The following is a 23,237-nucleotide window of genomic DNA, read 5'->3' on the forward strand; positions in this document are numbered from 1 at the left end:
TAAATATATCATGGTAGTATTTGTACTAACATCAAATGTTATCTGTCATATACTCTTTGTCAAATTTTATTACCACCAAAATTGCTAGTACACAGGTGTACATCATATAATCCTGATAATGTGCCTTCATTTTCAGAATGACAGACAGAGGCTGCATCAAAGAGAGATGGGAGAAATGAAAGGCTCCTAATTAGTAGATATTTGAGAAAAGCACTTACTTTCTTTGAGCCTTAGTATCCTCCTCTGTAGGACGGTGGTATAGTATCTATTTTGCAGGATTGGCATAGACTCAACATGATGTTGCAAATGAATGTGAGTACACTGTGTATCTATAGGAGGGGCTTACAAAATTATGGCTTCTATTAAGTTGTAGTTCCTACAATTAGCTTCTTCAGGGAAAACAATTAGCCAGTCTTTCTTTTTAGAAGCACTTGGAAGCAGAATCCCTCATTACTCACGCCAAAGAGAGCCAACATCCTGCTCAAGAGAATCAGAACTAGGACGGGAAACATGTGCAGTCCCACAAACGATGCCCATTTTATGCTGTGACACTGCACAGAGAAACAGAGCCACGCAGTCCTGCTAACCGAGACCATTTGCAGCCACTGCAGCCCCAAGCGGAGTGCATTTCTCAGGCAGGATGCGAACAGACGGTGGTATTTCGCAACTGTGATTCCACAGCCAGGAAACTTGGCATCTTCAAGCATGGTTTTCATCCTGAAGCAAAGTTACTTTCAAATAAATGAAATACCAGCTGCATGAATCAGAAATAAGAGATGAAAGAGCAGTACGAAAGGAGAGAGCGTGCACCTTGAAGAATCATATATAACCACCTTTGCAGAACACATTTTGTAACATAAATGCAACATCTCTGGGGTTAGAGAGTGAAAATATAGGTGGCAGAGGTAAACACTGAAATCACAGGCAAAAAAAGGAAAGAGTCCGTACTTAACACAATCTGATATTTTCCAAAGAGAGACTGAACGCTGAACCTCTTCTGATGTGTAATTGGTGTGTAACTTCAATTAACATTAAAAAGTGGAATTCAAAAAATATTACAAATAACATTCAGAAAGGTGAGGAAGAGAAAAATGAGTATATACTTATACTACCAAAAAGTGACAAAAATTAAGCTCACCACTTGACAAATGGTTATCCATTTAATCTTCTTCAGGCAGGTGTTTTATCATCAATAAGTATGATTTTCTCAATGGAAACAGCATAGAAAGATGTATTGCTTTAATCAAAGTTGTAAAACTTCACTGTAGATTTACTATGTTTTTATTTCTGTGGTTATCAAACTTTAATGTGTATCAGAATCTCCAGGAAAGATTATTAAAGTACAGTTCTGGACCCATCTCAAGTTTTCTGATTCAGGTCTTCCAATATACATGTTACACTCATTTACAGCCAATATTGCTTTTGCCAGTGTAAGGAACACATTTTCATAATCAGTATCTCACCACATAAGACTGTAGAAGACTGAAGTTCACTATTTGTTTTGATTGTGTTTTTCTTTCCCAGATTCGCCTGTTCAAAAGAGGATGGCCTAAAATCTTTACTGCAATGAGTACTCTCAATAAAAAAACTACCAAAGGTGCTAGAAAATCTACGCATTCCTTGTAAAATGCATTAAATAGTTCACAATAAAATGTACAACTCTTTTTTTGGTGAGCAGACTTCGGGAAGTTGAGCAAAGAGGTATTTGATGGTCTAATGGAAAAGAGGTAAGGAACAGAGGAGTGGAGACTGGAGAAAAGATGTTTGAGTGTTTAGCAATATGCATGCATGAAGACCTAGAGCAAGTCAAAAGTGCAGCTGATACACCAGACCAGGAAGCCCAGTAGTGTTCCAAGAGTTCAGACTTCCAGCTAGAATTCCAGAATCAGAATCAAAAGAATTACAGAAATGGGCTAGACTGCATATTGGGTCAAGTGGAGCTACCCTGGCTGTGTGGGGTGTTTTGATGTTTCTATAACATCTAGTCCTCCCCTATTTCCTGCTACGAGGATCCTATATGTACCCAGATAGGACCATCTTCAGTCCCACACTCACCATTAATCATGATTTGTCTAAATAATATTTATACTAGGCTAAATGTAGTTCTCACCTAGGGGAAAGACTGAATTCACAAGTTCTGGAAATTACTTTCCTTTGTGATAAAAGAGACTGGTCAATGGAAAAGGATGATGCTTTTGCTCTGCATTCTGCCTTGTGAAACCTTCACACTGAGGTTTATAGCAGCCATCTGGGTAAATAAGGAGGTAAATATAGCAGCCAAAGGGTAAATAAGGAGGATTCCATAAGATATTTTGAAACAATAGTTGGATTAATAATGAAGGTGGCACCACTCCATGGGGTGCTCATTGACATGCAGAAGATTCTTTCTGGGTGAAGGACACAGTTGGACACTGGAATTTCCCACTTCTTGACTTTGCTTTCAGTGGTACCATTAAGACTATATTTGCTTATTTGCTTGTTTTTAGTGTTTATTGGGAATAATTGAAGTAACAGGGAGATAATCTGTGACCTTAGCAAAACTAAAGCCAGTTTTCTTAATGACAGGGGTGTTTAGGCTACAAAATGAGACATTTTCATAGACCATTAGAGAACCCATGATTCTTAACTATATCTTACTTTGTCCAATGAAACTGTCAACTTAAATAATAACCAGAGGAACATTCTCTATGGAATTATGATACATTAATCTAGAGTCTTTAAATGAGAAGTGTTAAACTATAGAGATATTCAAGAAAGTTGGGTCAAATAATGGGTTTTAAAGGGTAAATAAGGAGGATTCCATAAGATATTTTGAAACAATAGTAGGATTATAATGAAGGTGGCACCACTCCATGGGGGAAGACAGAGTCTGGGTAGATGTTGCTGCAGAAGTATTTTTTTAATGTGAAATTATAGTGGCCTTGTGACTCTGGTAAAAATTTTGTGATAATTGCTATTAGTCAATGATGCATGAAAACTCTTCCTTACAGCCTCTTGATTTTATTTGTTTATTTTTGTAGAGCTGATGAAAGTGACTCTATTTTGATTCTGAAAACTTTAACCAAGTCCCTTTACAATAAAGGATTGCATTCAGATTCCCAAAGGGTCATTCACATTAAGTGCTTAGTCTCTGTACTTCTATTATTAGTTGCCTCCCACTTTTCAGGTTAGCCATCCCAAATATCTTATTCTTGTAGGAGTTCATAAATGTGCTAAGCAATCTGGTATCTTGGTTTAATTTTGTAGCCTGCCCTACTTGTTACATTCTCTTTCTTTCCCCCTTCATATCCTTATCTGAGTTATTCAACTTATCACTCCTGGACCAGACAACACTTCCTCCAAGAAACCTTTCTCAAGGTTCCTCCTAGTGGCTGTAATGACCCTACTCTCACTTTTCACTGTGCTTCTCCACTATGCTCACTGATTCAGTGGTCACAGTACATAAAGATAACTGAGTAATGTGCACATGCTCTTTATTAGACCACATGCCACAAGATCTTTAAGGAAGGGGACTGTACTTCTTCAATTTGTATTTCTAAACCATAGCCAAATAATTAATTCTTAATATTATAACGAATAAAGATATTTTGCCTGCAAACAAAGGAGATTGAAAGTTTAAATGACTCTCTGTCATAAAAGCACATTCAGTTTCCAGCAGCTTGAAATAACAGGCACCTTTCAAGCCGTAGGAAGCAATGAAAACCTACAATATACACATAATGATGATAGTTGAGTATACTTCTCTAGCTGCCACTACCGGCTGAAAGAGCTATAGGGGAGAAGAAAACCATGAGGTTGATCTAAATTATTTCCACTGGGAGTCCAAACCCTGCTCCACTCCAAAATGATTGTTAGCAAAAATAATACCATCTATTCCTATTGTGCACTGAAGTTCTCATAGTGCTTTGTGTTTTGTGTGATAGAATCTCTATAAGAACCCTGAAGTTAATCTCTTTTGTCTTGTATAAAAACTCAACATGTTCTTATTCAAAATTTGTTGATGACTTCTAAGAAATCTCCTTATACATGACATATTTATAAATAACTATAGTATTTCTCAGTAAAACTGAGAAAATAGAAAGTTTTTTATTGTCACTTAAAATAACCAGAAATCTACTTCATGTGCATGCATTTTATGAAAATTTCTATTTTATTAACAAATACTTAATGACAAGACTTCCATTATTTAGCATTCCATTATCAGACATACAGTCTTTTTGAAGTTTTGCATATCATGTAGCCTCTGGGAAACTTCACTGTACATGAAAGAAAAACTGAATGAAATGACAAAAACTGTGTTAGTGTGAATGTAGATTTTACTTTGCTTGTAGATCCTGTAAAGAAATGGCCCAAAACATTGTTGGCACCAGGAACCAGTTTCAAGGCAGACAATTTTTCTAAGCACAGGGAAAGATGGTTTCAAGATTATTCAAGTACATTACATTTATCACTTGCTTTATTTCTATTACTATGACATTAGATTCTAAAAAAGGAGCATGCAACTCAGATCCTTTCCACCCACAGTTCCAAGTAGGGCTCATAGCCCTCTGAGAATCTAATGCCACTGTTGAGCTACCAGGAAGCAAGCCATAGGTGAGGATTTAGCAATGGAAAGCAGATGGGAAGACAAGTGAAACTTAAGATTACTGGTCCAGCCATGTTGGAACTTAGGGTACTGGGAAGCCAAGCAACCAGCTAGCCCACCTAGTAAAAGGCTGTGTTGTGGCAGCCTGCAGCCACCCCAGGGGGTGAACCACCAGCGTCTCCTGAGATCCATGGCATGTTGGAACTTAGGGTGCTAAGAAAGCAAGCAATCAGCTCACCTCCCTGATATGTGGCCTTGAACTGGTGAGCGGGCAGATAATAAAACACCCCCCCCCCACCTCCATTAACAAATGGAAGCCAGAGATCTGAGCATCTCTTGGCAGGTTGACCATATGCAATGTAGCAAATAAGGGGGATTTCCTTCTACCACTTCTTTGAAGGAAAACATTTTTATCACTGTTCTGATTTATTCTGGTTAATGGTATTGCTCTATTCAATATTGTGTTTTGATAAGTTCTGTAATGTTCTGTATTTCAGTTGTTTTTTATATACCCAATTGAAAGAACAACTATTGTGAAGATAACGAGATATACTGTGATACTTATTACTGTTATCCCAGTAACCTGCTGTGAAGTTCTGTATCAATTTCACTACACTGTCTAAATTGGCTTTGTTCTATCTTGTTCTCTTGCATTTTACTGCCTTCAAAATAATTTAAAAAAAATTTTTAAAGATTACTGTTCCATCTTGCTCACCTCCTGTTGTAAATTCAAACTCTTAATAAGCTACAGATTGCCCACGGGTTGGAGATCCATGCTCTAAAAGAAACTCAGAGACTCTCCTTCACCAAAAGTCTCAAAAGTGCATATTGGATCAGCCTCTGGTTAGACCGCCAAGAGAGAATAAATGATGTGATGGTCACACATGCCTGATTTAGTGTGTGAACCTAAGATGTTTATCAGAGGTTGAGTTCCCAGCTTTGTACTACTGTGTTTAATGAAATGTGATATATGCAGCTGCTGTCATGGTTAAATGGCTACTAATCAATAGTTAACCAGAAAAATCACTCTGCCTTGCTTTTCCACAAGGCATATCTATGGTAGGAACTTGAGAATCACCTGGGATCCGTGGCTTTTGAGAGTTGGGGGTGGTGCTGAGAATTGGACTTACTGAGCTACTTACTTAGCCATTTTTGTGTTTTAGCTTGACACAAGATCTCACTAATCACTAAGCATATATAGGAGTGGTTGTATCTCTCAGGTACAGTTAGACAAAGCTCAGACCTACCATTTCTGGGGCGGATAAGGGCTTTGGTTGAGCTATTCATCTGTTTCAAGGAAATAGAGACCAAGACTGACCTTTCAGGAAGAAAAGGCTGCTTCAAATCCAAGGAACTCTACACGTACCAATGATGTAAATATTTTCATTGCATTTGTGTCAAATACAACGATAAAGCCCCAAAGTCATAAGAATTTAAAGCTGAGATCTGTTTGAAATTGTCCCCAAGGAATTATGCTACTGTGCTTGTGATAACTGATGATAAAAGAAACCTCACATTGAATGGGAACTGGAGAGATGGCCTAGGAATTGAAAAGTATTGCTTGTTTGGACAGATGGGAACTGCAGAGTTTAGAACATGATACTTGATTTATGCTCATAATTAAACTTGCATAGGATCCTAAACTTAGTTTAAATTTATTTAAGTGGCCTGGCCAATAAAATTAATGTCAATTATTTTAACAAATCCTTCAGTACTAAACATAGTCCAGAAAAGGGAATTTCCTTGGATATTTTAAAATAAGTAAGACAGGGTCCCTCTACTCAAGACTGGAAACTATTATACAGTTGGCTGGACAGGAAAGGCAGAGAGAATAAAGGCTCTCTTTTGGAAAGAGGGAAGCTCCTCTAATCCCTGAAGAATGAATAAAAATTATCTAATGATTAAAAGGGCATTTAAACAACCTATATGTATCCAGGTAAGTAGCAAATTCTTGATATAATGTGTTCTCACACATTACATTAAAATTTGACAACGTAAGTTCAATGTCTTTGTTGCCCATTTTACAGTAGGAAAAAGAGTGGAACTTGTGGAATTTACCAGAATCACCTAATGTTATGTACTATGTAAGTCAGAAGATTAATATTAGAACATAGTCTATCAGGATCTAATAGGCTTTTCAACATAGCACAGTAAGACATCCAGGCACAGACACAGATGTGTAGAAACATGGCATACTCATTACAAGGAAGAGTGCATAATGTCAATGGAAAATCATCAGTGTAGGAGCAATATAAAAACCACTGGAGATGAATGGAGGACTAGATCCCAGGGGCAATGGAAACTCCCATAAGAATGTGTGGGGCACATATTTGCATCTTAGAAAGACCTTTTATGCAAAAACATGACATTGCTAGCAGATTATCAAAAGCAAAAAAGATAGATTTACCTAATTTTTTAAACATGAAACCAAAGTTCAATGTCAACACACATTCAGAAATTTTTATAGCATCACATGAGATTTGTAAACAAGTAAAAAATTATTCTGGTGCTCTGCTCCAGTTTCCAATGCATCAGAAAGGAAAAGCATTCTTCTGATGTAGGGCCCTGATTTATAGATTCCTATTTCAACTTTTCATGATCATAATTGAAACTGAGATATAACAAGCTCAAAGAACCCCTCAGCTACTTGTCAGGGCTTTCTTTTTAGGTAAGCTGTGGAGAAGCTCATTCTAGCTTGAAATACAGCTAAGGTTCTTTGTTACAAAGAAATGCCTGTAAATAAAGTATGCTAGCTTTTCCTAAAGGTCCACATCTTGCTACACTTACAGGTTTAAGAAACTGGTCCATACTTATTGCTCTCTCTTTAAGAAGGGCAAAGCAACAATAGCAAAAAGAAGTGAAATTTCAAGAAAGTAGTGAGATGTTCAGAGCAATAATAAAGCTAAAAATACACTGCTCATGTAAGCAAAATAACATAGAGAGAATATTGTAAATTCAAGGATCAACAAAGGCAATATTTAGAGTTGTTAAATTGGAAGCCGTGGGACAAATAGAAACCAAGAGCCAGGTAAAGGCAGCCAATATTGGGCTAGAAGTGATGAATAGAAGTGTGCAGAAAATCCCATTGTATGTGTAAAAAATAGCCCAAGTCAGTGTGACTTCCATGTTTTCTGTTGTTGCTACTCTTGGGCCAGATTCTGGATTGGAAGAACAAAGCTGCACTCTGTCACCTGTTTTTTTTTGTTTTGTTTTGTTTTTTTAATTTTTTTAAGGAACTCAACCTCTGACTCCAAGTGAGCAAGAGTTTGATTGAGGGATCCTCTGCTTAGAAAGCATATCAGGAAACATAAATATTCACAACCACAGAACCAGACTGTTTTCTCACATTTTAGCCATATATAGACTATTGACATATGGAGAGGATGCTCTCTGTATCACATGGGAGAGGCTGGGGATAATACTTTGCGAGCACACAGTATGCCTGAAAACCAACTGTTGGTTTCAAACACTTTCCTGCATTAATGGAGTCAGCACTTTATGGAGAAATGACCTTTCCTAAGACTGGGGCAGGAAATACAGAAGGTGAGCCTGCAGGACCTTATCTTGCCAGAAGGTAGGAAAGACAAAACCAATATTCAGGGACATTCATTAGAGAGACACAGAAGCCAACTGAAAAGCTACCAATCCTCAAAACCAGAAAAGTTTAGGGAACAAAACAAAAGTGACATTGGCTTCTTAAATCCAAGATATAAAATAAGTACATATGAGATTGTACTAATATAAATAAAACTGATTAAAATGAATGGGGACAAGAGACAAGCTTCTCATAGAGAAGAACTTCTAGGAGTTTCTGTAAATGCTCTGCCTTCAAGTAGCAGAAGCATAACTCTCTGCTCCGTAACTGTGCACTGAGTAAAGTTCCTTCCCTCCAATAAACATGATATTAAAACTTACGCTGTACTGCACAGTGAAGAAACCTAAGAAACACCTCTGCCAGGTATCAGAATCAGGATACAGTGACACTCATGTCAACAGTGTGTGCTTCTGAAATGATGTGATGAACATACATTTTATTTTTCCCCTTAAAAACCATAACTCCAAAAAAACAAATTGCAAATGAATGGTGTTCTAAAAATAGCTAACCAGAATTTTCTAAAGCTACTAAAGTTAGCAGAAATAAGGAATATCTAATAAACTGCTACAGCCAAAAGGAAGTAAAGAAAATATTATTAAAATCAATGTGAAAGCCAGGCATAGTGGTATATGACTGTAATTACAGCACTCTGGGAGGCTGAAGCAGGGGGATTGTAAGTCAGAACCCATTTTGGGAAATTTCACAAGTTAGTGAGATGCAGTCTTGCAATAATAAATGAGTAATAAAAATGATTGGCTCAGATTCGTTAACAGGACATCATGTAAAAGCTAAGGCAATCTGAACAAAAAAATATGGACATCAGTTAAGAGCAGTGGTATTGGTTCACTAACTGCAATAAATATGTCACGTGAATATAATATCAACAATTGATAAAAATCTGTTGAGTTTTATGTAAATTTGAAACTTAAAAATGCCCATTTGTCATTTTTTAAAGAAAAAGACAATAGATTTTCCCTTATGCACAAAATGCAAATGTTTATTTTCTTTTATCTTTTGTACATGTAGACAGAAACTTTAGAGTTCACAGCTGGAAGAGAAGGAGAGTTTGTTGTCAATTTCTTGCCAGCTTAGTTTTGATGACTGAGCAGTTTCCAGAAGTTACAGTTCATCTAAGACACACTGTACTTCTAATGTAAATTTGGATTAAAGAACAAGAATATGAAGTAATAGAGCAAATAATAAGTAAACAGCAAGTAAATAAAATCCAAAAGAATAAAGTAATGCCAATTAACTCAAAACTGACTGAAAGAAAACCTCCTCTGTTTCTCCTCCTAATTAATTCCTCCTCTGTGTCCTGCCATTTGTTTTTACTTCAATAGGACACAGCCTGCTGAATATGGCCATCAATAACTGGAGGGTGGAGCCGTCAATAATGGAGGAGTCACCCAGTATTGTGCGTGGCATGTGAGGTCCTCCGCTCGCTTCTGTACCGAGGAGGTAAGGCTGCTCAGTTACTCCAGCCCCATTTGTCCTGGACAGGCTGTGAGGGAAAGGCAGGGGTTTACTCTGCCTTGTGTTGTAGCTCCAACTCTGAGGAAAAACAAACACAGCATCTTCAGCACAGCTGAAAAAGTCTTAGTTATTATTGAAATGGGTGTTTTCAGACATTTACAAACATGAACTATCTTAGACACTTTCCTGTCACTGGGACAAAATTCCGTCCCTCCATAATTAAAGAGGAGAGGTCTGTTTTTGGCTCACAGAATGAGCCCAAGGTTGGTTGATTCCAAGGCAGACAGAAGAGGGCAGGGGTGTGAGGAAGAGGGAAAGGTGCTCACCTCAGGGCAGCCAGGAAGCACGGAGGAGAGAGAGAGAGAGAGGAAGGGCTAGGAAGGTGACGGCCTGTCCTGTTGTTCCCCAGAGACTGACCACTTCCACCTGGGGCACCTGTATGAATTTTCAATGAATGCATCAGTTGACAAGTTCCGCAGCCCCAAGACCCAGTTCCCTTCCAAATGCCCTGCCTTTGAACCCCAGAAGCTTTGGGATCTAAACCATATCATTAACCAATAATAAAAGTAACCCATTATCCAAGAAATATACAAAGAGAAAGAGTAAATTGAAAGACCAAAGAAAAAACTAATCTAAAAATACAGAAAATATTGAAATGCCAGATATTAATGAGTTAAATATTTAGGGAGATATTAAATTGATGGAAATAATAACTAGCATGCCTCAAAAGGAAGGAAAAGAGAAGGGTGAGAGAAAGTCCTTGTGTATAAGTGTCCGACTGCAAAATTGTTAAATTATCTCTCAATATATACTAGAATGTGCATGGCTGTCATTTAGAAAACCAACTCAAGCCCCTGGAATCTAGCACAAAATAAAAGGTTTCTGTCATTAAAGAAGAGAAAGAGTCTATAAAACGAGTTAAGTCATCAGTACATTAGGGCACTGTAAGAAAAGAATGGAGTAAATGTGTTGAAAGCGGTTATTAAAGGGATGAAAGAAGAGCCATGGCTGAGCCGACAGAAATTATCCCATGTTAAAAGGGAGCCTCATCTATTCAGGTCTCAGGGCATGCGTATGACTTCTGAGAATTAAGAAGGAAACCCTGTAAATATCCAGACAGAGAAATACGTGCTGTGGAGGTAACTTTTAAATAAGCAGGGGTGAAGCAGAAGAAAGGAGGAGGAATTTGATGATAATAGAAACAAAACTTAAGCTATTAAAAGGCAAACTGTGTACATCAGTGATAGCTAATCTGGAGCAGGCTCCTTTAAAGGGCCTTAAAGGCAGGAAACTGCCTGAGAGCCCAAGTACTTACTCAGAAGGGTTGAAAATTGACAGTAAGAATGGGGGGAAGCTACAACCCACATTCAAAGACCCTTATTTATAAAAAAAATATTGTATATAACTGCATGACAGTAAACATAAATACATTAGATAATAAGGTAGGGAAATATAACATTGCACTCAAGCTGAGGGAAAAAAATTGGAAATGCACACTTAAGAGAAATAGGAAGTGCAAGCCAGAAAAAAAAGCACCACAATAAAGAATAAATAAAAAATACAAATTATTTATCTGTCAGGGGATTTATATCCAGAATATGTGAGTAATTGAAACAATTCAACAACAGAAACCCTCAAGATGCAGATACAGGAGCACAGATGTCTCTTTAGCATAAAGATTTCATTTTCTTGGGTGTATGTCCAGCAGTGGAAATGCTGGACCAAAAAGCAGTGCTGTTTTTAGTGGTTTAAGGAATCTTCATAATGTTTTCCATAATGGCTGTACCAATTTACTTTTCCAACAACAAAGTTCAAGAGTCCCTGTCTTAGTTACTTTCCTCATTGCTGGGACAGATGCAACACAGAAAACAGTAGATTCCTTGCCTCACAGTAGGTTCTGGGGATCAGGAGGAGCCTGTGTAATAAAAATCTCTTCTAGTTGCACAATTTTTCCTCATAATCCAATTATTCCTTTGCCATAGTTTTACCTACTGCATATTTTTACTTTAGATATAATCTGAGTGCTGGTTATCATGCTTCAGATAGAGTCAGAATCTGGAATCCCAAATATTCCAAGAGGGTAGATAGGCTTCCATTCTATATATTTAATAAATCATAGAGGTCAACTGTATTATTAGATCATAATTTCCATTCTGTGATCATAGAAAACTCCTCTGAGTCTCTTTTCAATTCCTCCTCCTTGAAATATGATATGGATTCTACTTTCTAAAGTGAAGTTTATGGGTAAAATTTAGATATACATAATGATCATATTCATCATAGGAAATTTGTTCCTGGACAAGATATAGCCTGATTCCTCTTTTTTCCCAATCCCTGCCCCTCCCTTTAGACCTCTCTTCTCCTCATTTACAAAGCTTTGTTTTCATTTTATCTTTCTTTTATCTTTTTTCTCTTCCTTTCTTTCCTCCCCTCCCAGCTCCCTGGTTTCTCTTTCTTTTTGAAGAATTCTTCCTATTTTACAATATCTATTGTACATTTTGGGCTTTATTTACTGTTTCAGTTTCTTAGCTTGCAGATTAGTAAAAAAAAAAAGTTCCTATAAACAATATTTAAATATGCTAAGTGATTGGTACCCAGTAAACTATCCTTGGGGAATAGCTACAGATTGCCACAGAAACTGAGAGAAAAAATATGGAGCTAATTTTCTTATTTCTTCATAAATTAAGCTAGATCTATACTTTAGAAAGCAGAATAGTGAAAAAAGGAGCAAGCATTTTAGGAAATGAATATAGTAAATGCAAAGAATTACAATGGGAACATAGACCTACATTTGAATCAATGAATATACTACTTTGTTAAGTGTCCTTTGTGATGCCTGTTATGGATGTGTCTAGATGTCCCCCATAGTCTCATGTGGTCACAGGGTTTTGGTGGAGGTGGCTAGTGTTATGCTGGGATTAAGGGTGAATCATTGCTGGACCAGTCCACTGATTTGATTGGCATTTCCCTACTCCTGGCATTCTGCATACAATATAAGGGACAAAAAGAAGTTTGTCTCTCTTTCTTGTTACTTTTTCTATCTTCTACCACCATGACCTGTTGTCCTTCTGTCATGTACCACCCTGCCTTGGAGCCAGCCTATTATGAACTGAAGCCTCTGCGTATTTGAGCTAAATAAACCTTTTTCCCTTTAGCTTGAGGTGTCAGATATTTTGTCTCAGCAATGAGAAAACTAACTAAACAATGCCCAAAGCATAGCAGTTAACTTGAGAGCACTAAAGAAAAATATAATCGATGCCAGCAGACAGAGGTGGTCTAGCCAAAGTGATAAGAGAATTGAAGCACACACCAATGTAAATATTCTGGTTGCAAGGAATGTGGATTATCTCACCTGTGTTTCGTGGATGTACCTGCATCAATGTCAAACTAAGTGGTTTATTCCACTGCCAAAGACCTTGACCAAATCCCAGCTTCGGTGTTACCATCATGTGATGGATGAAGTATTGAAAGGAATGTCATGCTTTTCTATGGTTTTTGGAAATCAATTCCACACACAATTAGGAGAAATAAACTGAGAAAATGATTTGTGATTATCTCAGTTATATTGGGTGTGTGAAGAGAAAACCAGCGTGTTTATAAGAAGAGGTCAGATGTAAGGTGAGGGACAGTTATCCCAGTTTATTCTTTTGGTGACTCATCAGTTAACACTCGAAGTTAACACTCTGTGGTGATACAAGCCTACCCAGCAAGCACTGGGCATTCATGTGGCTCTGGACTGATACTAAATAAGAACATCACAAGATAAAAATAAATATCAGAGCTATTCAGTCCCCTCATGAGCTAATGAATGACCCATCTTCCCCCAAACACTGAAGGATGCAGACATCCTTGTGTAAGTCCAAAGGGCATTTTGTGAAGCTTAAGCAAAAAAAAAAAAAACCTTGACAGTTTGCAACTTAGTGTACAATTTTGGAAATAGCAAAGCTGTTCCTAAAAGATCAATAAAAACCAGTTGTACCAGAAATAGCATTTCTAAGATATCTAGATTTGCTCCACAGATCCTTAACATACATCCTGCCCCTTGACAAACTCCAGCCTCTCATCTGGGCTGTGCAATTCCTCTCCTGGAAATACGCTTGCTGTCCCTCTTATTATGTACTCTGGACTAAACAAACTTGTCTTTTCTGTATTACTAAACTCTTATACCACCTGCACTACTGACTTTGCATGCACCTTACTTGGCCCTCAAAACCATATGCACTTGAGCCTTCAGCAAGGACCAGATGAAAGAATGAAGCCATGCATAGTGGCACACAATGTAATCAGCACTTGGGAGGTTGACGTAGGAGGATCAGCACAAGCAGCCTGGACTACACAGTTACAGAGTGAGTTCAAGGCCAGCCTGGACTATGTAGTGAGACTTTGTCTCAAACAAACAAATATAAGAATGAAAAATTTTATTCTCAGATGCTAGATCCAGTATACTATTCACAGAAAAACTCGTTCCTGCACACACTGTGCACATGTATCTTTGTCCCATGTTATTCAGGAAGCCTGATTCTTTTGTAAAAACAAAGCCACCTCTTAGCAAATGGGTGGATATCCCCTAAATTTAAGAAACCCATATCAACACAAAATGAAATCTCAGGGTTGGTATGTATGGCCCATAGCACATTCACACTCTATTTTCCTTTCTGATTTGCCCAATATTATGTTCTTGTGACTCCTGAGACTTGAATGACTCAGTGATATTTTTAAAGTTACAAAAATCTAAAACCAGCAAAGGCTACATTTAAATTCATGTTTCCTGACAGCCAGGCTGTATCTCTGCCATCTCTAGAGTTTCACAGCAACATCTGATTACAGTGGTATCAGCTCTTCACCATCTCCTTTGGGCATAGAATGCATGATCACTGTTGACAGAGGACCAGAGCAGTGCTGGAGGTGAGAGGTGGTGGGTGTCCAGCAGTGTCACCTGGATTCTGGAGAGCAGTGCATCTTCTTCCTTAGAGAAGCCCAGAAACGGGGAGCTGGCTGGAGCTGCTCTGGTTGTAGGATGTGCACGAAAATTCATCCCACAGCTGCTTATGTGCCTAAAGGCGAGTAGATCTGCTAGAGGAAACCAGGATTTAGTCATGTGGAAAGAACAGCAGCCATGCAGACTTCTGGGAGGGTTGAATTTGATCCCAGCAGACAGAAGATGGAGCTGTACCATTAGACTCAGAAGCTAAGGGAGAGAGAGCAGCAATCATCAGCCATCCACATATCCCATCATGGATGTTTAGGAACAACTTCCTGCAAGGAGATGGCAAAGAAATCTGCAAAAGTGCTATTCAAGCCATTTGTGCATCTGTAATGGCCAGAAAGCATTAATCCTAAGAAAAATTGCTCCTGTCGAGAAAGACAGAGGACCTGCACCACTCCTGCCTCTTCTCTTTCAAGTAGGATCAGATGGAGATGAATGCAGAAAAGTCGAGCAGTAAGGGATAGGAAATGTGCACATGCTGACCTCAGCAGCCTGGCAGCTCAAGGAACACAAGTCCAGGCTGACTTCGAGTCAGAGAGAGCCAATAAGAACCAATGCATTGACATGACACTCATCTGGTCCATTTAGCATCCCCAAGATCAGAGCAGGAAAAGGTAAGGGATGCATAACACTATGACACTGAAAACCAGTAGCAGGAAGAGAACAAACCTCTACCATTCCACCAAGCCGAGGATCTCATAAACAGATAAAACATGCTTTTCATCACTTAAATATTAAAAATTTAAATTGGAGCAGCATGAGATGGCTCAATTTTCATACAATATTTATTACAGAACCTGGAAAGGAAGGTACACAGTAAATCAGAGCTGTTGTTACTGCTTTCTCCCTGCATGTGTCATTATCCTGCTACATAGAAATCTCAACCAGTGACGTCACCATTCAGTGCCAGACTCACAAGTCCATGCAAATCAGCTTGCTGGCCTCAGGCGATTCCTGGAGCTCGGATAGAACCTAATCTGAGAGGAACCTAACCTAACATGAGCTGAGAGAACCTAACCTGCCCATCTTGTAGAATAAGTTTGTAAATTTGCTGACTCTTGCTATAGGGAAAGGATTTTCAGGACTAGTCAATGAGAGGCCTGGGAAGGGTTTACTATGCAAAATCAAAGAGTACTCACTCAAAGAAACAGAATATGGGCCCAAAACAGAAAGAGGTGCTGAATTCTTGGAACTATCGAGGGGGTGGAAGCCCCAGGAAAATGTGCCCCATCCCCTGAAGGATGCAGCTCCATATTGCAGGTGTGGACAGAATATTTTAGATGGATAATCGGAGTATTCTTTAAATTCTCTTAACCTGTTCCTTTATCTGAGGATCAGTTTCCTGCTCATTACTTTATAAGTGGAGCCAGCATTCTGAGGAATTCTGGTTGTGATTCAGGGTCTAGAAATAAAGGAGTCTAGATTTAACCAACGTAATGCTCTTAGTTGACTTTATCTGGGTTCCAAAAGTTACAGTCTTAAAAGTACAATTTTTAGTTATGACTTGCCTGTCACCTTCCTAACAATCTTTTACTTCTTTGATCTCAGTCCTGTTAAAGGTCTACTTGGGGGAAATTGATTGAGGTTCTGGGGTGATATGAGAGGTAGCTCTGTTTTTTGTATCTTCTCACCCATCACTGTACCTTATCTGGAAAGATAATTTACTAAGTTTGCAAGGTAAGTCTCACAACATATAGAGTAGTGTTACCCCTAGTTCTTATGCAAGAGGAAGGAAAATTAAGAAGGATTCGAAATAAGGAAACACTTTCTCAATCCCTACAATTCTTCTGGTAACTGCTACTGAGGGGGTTGCCCAAAAAGCTCAGAGAGAAAGATCTCGTATTGCAGTTTTCTGTGGAGGAGGGGCTGAAATGTTTACTTTCCTGCTGTCTGCAAGAGGCCTAACAGGGTCATTGCTGACTGTTTCATGGCCATGTATGATATCAAAATGCTTTGCCAGTGGAGAGCACCATTTTTTAAGCTTTGGAGATGAATCAGCGTTATGCATTTTTGTTATTAAAAAGACAGTGTTAAGAATGATAAAGTTTCTCAGAGGCAGCCAGTGCGTCAGATAAGATGTGGCCGGCGGTGACCAAGTAATTTCACCACTTTGTGAAGATCTGGAAATGAGAAAAATGTTGTGTCTGGAGGAATTCATCACACTCTCTTCATAGTCATGACAAGTCACTAACAGAGGAGTCCAACAACGTGAAATTGCTAAAGAAATTATGGCAAAGATTCTATAAGTAATGAAGCACAAATTTAATACTAATAATAAGATAATAATTATGGTAGTTATTTCTCCTTCTAATTTTGGCTGTGTGTTACCCATACACTATGACATCAATTATGTAAAAAGACATGAGCCAATTTACAAAAAAAAAAAAAAAAAGCACAATGGAATTTTTAAAAAATTAGACTTTAAAATAGGAATAGAGGTTGACCAGAGAGAGGTGACTTCTTTTTGTTTTTTACTGAATTTTCAAAATTATCTCTTAATAACTGAGTCTATTTTATTTTATTTATCTGTTTATGTATTTTTGAGGCAGGGTCTCACTGTGTAGTTCAGGCTAGCCTCAATCCTCCTCCCTCAGCATGTGACACCACTCCTGGCAACTGAGCCTGTTTTAAAGCATAAGAAAAAGTAGAAGTTTTATAAATAATTTAAATGAAATTTGAGACTTCTAGAATGTGTGAATGTGAACAACTTACTTGCAAGCTCCTGGACTCAGCATCCTGGGCCCCACATTTGAGCCCCACCCTGCCCCTGCGCCGTGGTTTGCATGTTCATCTCTCCTGGTTTACCAGGCTGGAGCTTGGTCGACCTGGGCCCCAGCCATCTGGGTTCCTGGGCTCTGGGTTTGTGCATGTCACTTTGTCCAAGTATAAGAAAAGCCCCTGAAAATGGAAAAACAAGTTCGCAATTTGGCTAAATTGGGAGGGCAGGTAGTCAACCAGTGCAGAAAATGCTCCAGTTTATGGGAGAAGCAGGAGACACCTAGGAAATGCTCCTCTGTAGAGTTAGCCACGCCCTGGCACACAAGACCAACAGTGTTCAGTCCCCCTCATCATCTGGCCTGAGGTGGCGGTTTATGTGCAGCATGAGCAGGCTTGAAGAAGCAATTCGCCTTTCAAAAGAACTTCCAGCATTAAAGATTCATTTTAATTGCTCGATAACAGCTGGATCTCAGACGTATCACACTTGGTGCATGTGTGTTGCCTTTTGAGGGTACATAAGCAAACTTTAAAATATTCTGTATCTCACTTGAAGTCAAATATTGCCATGAAGTAATCACTTTGCTCAAATTTTTGTTTAGAAACTGAAAATAATTCATAACCATTTATTGTTTCATAGCCATGATATATCGAATAAATATATGTTTCATCCTTTGCTACTTATTTGGGGAGAAAAGGCGTATCCTACTTCTCTAGAGCTTACAAGTTACACAAAACTCTTTTCTCCCTAAAATAAAATGCATATCTTGCTAGTATCTATGACTTTTTTACATGGGAAGACTAAAAGGATTACACACACACACACATACACACACACACACACACACACACACACACACACAATAGTAAGCCTTTATTTCCTCGGTCTAAACTGAGGGTTTGCACAATTTAGTGTCCTCCACTATCTCCGTCTCTTCAGTCATGAGTGTGAATTATCTTCTTAATAGTATGGTCAAATGCATTTTCTTCTACATAAAAATATCCATACATTTTTAATTTATATTAAGTTCAACTTCTCCCATTATATAAAAAAATTTTCATTCCAAAGTGCCATTTCTGTTCCATAACAGTACACCAACATTTACTTCATGAATATCTTAACATTTTAGTGAGGAAACAAGACCACACTTTAGAATTAAACAATGGTGGAAGACATCACCAGCCAGTACCCCATGATGCAAAGCCTCTGTGGGTGAGGTATTTTCAGATTCCTGCTGAGTTTTAAAGGATGAATTGGATTTACCTGCATAAAAGCCCAGAGGGTTAGAAATCTAGCAAAAGCATAACGAAATGCATGACAATGGTGGGCAGAGTATTTTGTTATACCATCCCTTCTTTGAAAACTATTAAGTCGAGTGCTGTACGAGCGAGACGCAAATTCCATGTGTAATAAATCTGAGATGTGACTGTAATCACTTCTTAGTGCATCTTTTAGATAGTAGAAAATGGATTAAACAATATTTAGATCAACATTTATTCAATAAAATATGCTGAATGCTTATTCACCAGAATAAACAGGGAAAGCATGGTTTATTTTGAAATAATAAATTCACAAGGCATCCCAGGAAGTGTGACTTATATCATCATAGTAACACATGTCCCAGGAAGACATGAGCTAAGTCAGGTGAAGAATAACTGCTGCAGAAGCTTCTGGAAGGAATGCCCTCAGAGTGTGGGACACCCAGGAAATAATCTGAGCAACAGGTGCAAATGGTTTGTGCGCTTCATCTCAGGTTTGACTATGATTAAAATTCTTAAGCTTTTAGGGAAAAAATGGGAGACAGTCTAAAGGAGCAAATGCAGGGGTATGCTTAGGGAACTGGAAGTTGATTAAGGTTGGAATCAGTGTGAATAAGCGACAGAGTCATGGAATCTGGTGCTGCAGGAGTTGGATTTGTTCAAGGAGAATGGAAACTGCTCACCAGTCTCAGTAGGGGTCTCTGCTGCTGGAAAGTTAGTTCCTGGGCACTGGTAGTAGCCACACAATGGGAGGGGAAGGGAAGACCACGGAGGCACATGCACAACTTCCCTGACCACTGCACACACAGGTCCAGGGAGCAAAGTCCAAGCTGAATGGAGCCACAGTGGCCAACGCCCATGGAAAGAGGCATCTGGTCCATGCAATGGCCAGGAACTGTACAGTGACCGAACGCCCCCGTGAGCCACAGCTTGAAGCTCACAGGCCTTCCAGTGCCGCCTGCCAGAGCCCCACCTCTGGGCTGCTCCTTGTCTGCACCTCCTTCTAGACACTTCCATCTTGCTTTTGCTGTGACACAGGCAACTATTTTTCAAAAGGATTCTCAGAACTAGAAAATGAAGAGTAAAATTGATCATTCTTAAGTAACATTTTGATGATTTGTATACAAAATGCGTATACTTAAGAAAATGTAGAAGCCCTGACAAATTCAAGATCAAAATGCAAAAATAAATACCTAACATCTATACCAATAGTAATATTTCTCACAGAAAAAGGAATCGTTCACAAAAGTAACTGAAGGCATTCAGGAATAAACCCAAAGGCATATAGAAATAAACAACAAAATATGAAGACAAATCATCTTGTGATATGTATAAGGTACTACTGAAGGAGATTTTAGGAATTACATAAAAGAGAATGTATACTGTGCTCATAAATAGAAAATCACACTATCCTGAAGTTGTCCATTCCTCCCACCCCAAAATCCATATGTTCAGGGTTATTTAAATCAAAATTTGAACATGATTTTTTGTGAGACCAACAAATTATTTCTAAAATTACTCGACTGAGTAATTATCTGACATTTCCCAAAGGAATTCTAAAAGACTAAAAGAGGTAAGGTGGCTTGCCCTGTGAGACTTGAGACTTTAAAATCTATGGTAATGAAACAATTAAAGGAAGGGCTCAGATGTAAACAGAAAATATCCAGTGGAGACACCTGAACCAGACAAGAACATAATGTGCATTTGTGCCTGGCATGTACAGTGTACGCATCAGTACGTGACTGCACATTACTTGGAAAGATGGCCAGTTAATTTTTTAATTTGAAATAAAGTCTAGAGCACTACCGTACATGCCAGAAAAAGAATCTTCCTGATGCATTAAATATCCAGTGCATAAAATCTAATTTGTATTTGCTCAGGCAAAAATGCATAACATCTTCAGGAGTACTAAAAATGTGAAAAAATTCCTAGATAAGACAATTTAAAACAAGAAAAAGGAAAAAAATGACATTTTTGATTATACAAAATCAGGATTTTAGGTCTCAGGAATGTAAAGGTATAGATATAGCATTACAAAGAAGTCTCATTGGAACAAGATGCTTCTACCGTATACCAAACAAGGCATTTTGATCTTCAGGAAATGAAAAGAATGCCAACCAGTCAATATTTATAATGTAATAAATTCACTAAGGAAAAAAGAAAAGAATTAATTGAATGGAACAGACAATTCCCAGAGGGGAAAATAACTAGTAAATACAAAAATAGATACAGCCCCACAGGAAGCCAGGAATGTGTGAATCAATGAAACAGTGAGAAGACGCTGCCTATGCATCCGATAATTGACAAAATTTAGGATGTCTGACATTACCAATTTATAAAACTAATTTAGAAAGCAATTAGAAACCTAATGAAACTGAAATGAACAGACTTCCTATACTGAGATTCTGTTCCTTGGTTAAAATTATAGAAAAATTCAAAAACATATGTCAGAAAAACTTGAAATAATATAAATGCAGAAATAATGTAGTGTGTTCATATATAAGATACAGTAAGAAACAAAATAAACCAATCAGACTTTTACTATTATAATGTGGAGTCAGTCCATTGCCTAGTGACACGGCATGATAGCATTAAGGCATTTTTTAAAGGCATCTATAAAACGGAGCAGTAGGAAACACAACAAATTCAAGATCAAAGTTTAGGGAGGTAGCCTTGGAAGTGAAATTGGGGAATAAAGGAAACTGTATTACTGGAATGAATTACAGCATATTCGTATTGATTCTGGATGTTGGGCATATGGGCATCTAGGATGAAACTTTACATTTTTTTAACTTTCAGATTCAAAACAAAATACACACAGCCATCAGTGACCAATAAACTAAAGAACAGAGGATAATGGCAGACATTTTTGGTTATTAAAGGAAGCACCGAAAATAAAGCAGTTTCTGGGAAAAAGTGTATTAAGATACCAAATGAATTTAAAAAAAAAAAAGTAAGTGGGCAATGTTGCAGACTGTTCCCAGGCCACTGAGAAAAAAATCACCAGAAAAATTAAAATTAATTTTTAATTTACATGGGAGAAAGTGACTTGTTAAAGGTGGAGACATTTGAAATGCAAGAGGCAAGAAATCCAGCACAACAGTGAAGTCATTGATAGCTGGAGAAATGCATTGTACAGTGATGACGGAGTGAAAGGAGAGATGTGCATATGTGCATATTTCCACAGATTTGAAGGATGTTAGAGTGGTCCCAATATCAGGAGCTATTTCTCCAGATAGATTTGGAGAAGTGAGCAAAGGGGGAGCGTTCTGTCACCATTTGGAGTCCAGAAGTTGCCTTAATCTGCAGCTATTGCCACTGAAATCCAGTCTTATTTGAGAAATGCATCTACAGGAAACAGGGCTGATGTAACACACACTAAGATGTCTGTGACAAAGAGCCTCACAAGAAGGTCCTTCCCACTGTAGGCTGCATCCTTCCTCTCAGACGAGGTGGGGCTTATATCTGCGTGCAGGTACTTCTCATAGAGAATTCCTCTTTCGAGTCTGTAGGTCTGTAAAAACAAAAACAGGACAACCGAGTTTCTACACCAACACTGGAGTGGTGAAACGGCAAAATCCAAACTTTATCTTCCCTTTCAGAGAAACTTCTCTCAGGAGTAATGTAGCATCCACACATAATCACCTTGGAGTTAGGAGAGGAGGTACATCTGAGTTTTAGAATTTATGATCCTAGATGCATACCCCTGAGAGATGAACATCAGCTGTCACACAGTGTATATTAAGAGGGCTTCTATGTCAAAAATGATATAGGCATTCACTTCTGGTGGCTTCAGTTTTATATTTGAAAGACGAAGCTAGTCATCCCTGAAAAAGATGAAGGGATGGTTTGAGGAGAGAATTAGCTTTGGAATAGTCGTCTTTGGACCATGATAAAAAGAGCTATTAGGGACACATGGAAGGATCCTAGGCAATTCTCCTTTCCACTTAGTGATCACGTAGGGAAACACAAGTGATTGTCTTACTTGTGAGATTTTCTCTCAGTCAGATCTAACTGCCCAGGTGCAGACAGTAAGGATATGAATAATAATTTCCTTCTGAGGTGGTTAAAAAAGAGGGAAATGAGGGCAAAGGAATTCATGGTATTTTCAAGAAAGTAGTAATAATAATGAATCAAGCAATCCATGACCAAAGAGATAAAAATAAGAAGTTCTTTGAAAATAAGGAAATAGGGCACTTATTTTGAAATCTTTGACATTTTTTAAAAGTATGCTAGTTTCTAAAAACAAGAAAAATCCTAGGTTGTAGACAGAAAGATGGCGGGTGCTGTGATTTCAGGGGTAACAGCAAATGCCAGAGCTTCACCTCTAACTAGATTTCCAAATAACAACACTGAATTCAAAGAGATAAAGCACTGGGAAATGTTTGGAGCATTTTTTCTTGTAGATGATGTCCACTTAAGGGAAGCAGAGTAGAAAGATGTGATTGTGAAAGACAAAAAGAAGAAAGTAGAAGAGGAAAGGGAGGTTTGGTTTGGTTTGGTTTGATTGGGTTTTTTGAGACAGAATCTTGCTATGTAATTCAGGATGGCCTTGAGCTCACTCTGCAGCCCAGGCTGACCTCAAACCCACAACCATCCTCCTGCCTCAGTGTTCTGAGTGT

The 23,237-nt window shown here is 38.2% G+C and overlaps 1 long non-coding RNA gene and 1 pseudogene across 1 annotated transcript in view; both read right to left on the minus strand.

Moving 5' to 3' along the window:
* Nucleotides 1-17,336, minus strand: part of LOC106025316 (uncharacterized) — a 199,990-nt gene extending 182,654 nt beyond the window's left edge. The window contains exon 1 of the long non-coding RNA XR_010045600.1: nt 219-17,336. This is a non-coding gene — a long non-coding RNA (uncharacterized LOC106025316). The remainder of the gene's footprint in view (nt 1-218) is intronic.
* A 1,500-nt stretch (nt 17,337-18,836) lies between these two features.
* Nucleotides 18,837-23,237, minus strand: part of LOC100722210 (NBAS subunit of NRZ tethering complex-like) — a 185,600-nt pseudogene continuing 181,199 nt past the window's right edge.

Source organism: Cavia porcellus, unplaced genomic scaffold (assembly GCF_034190915.1).
Source record: "Cavia porcellus strain 051 isolate PalLab524CR breed Dunkin Hartley unplaced genomic scaffold, mCavPor4.1 scaffold_37, whole genome shotgun sequence".
Lineage (NCBI taxonomy): Eukaryota > Metazoa > Chordata > Mammalia > Rodentia > Caviidae > Cavia > Cavia porcellus.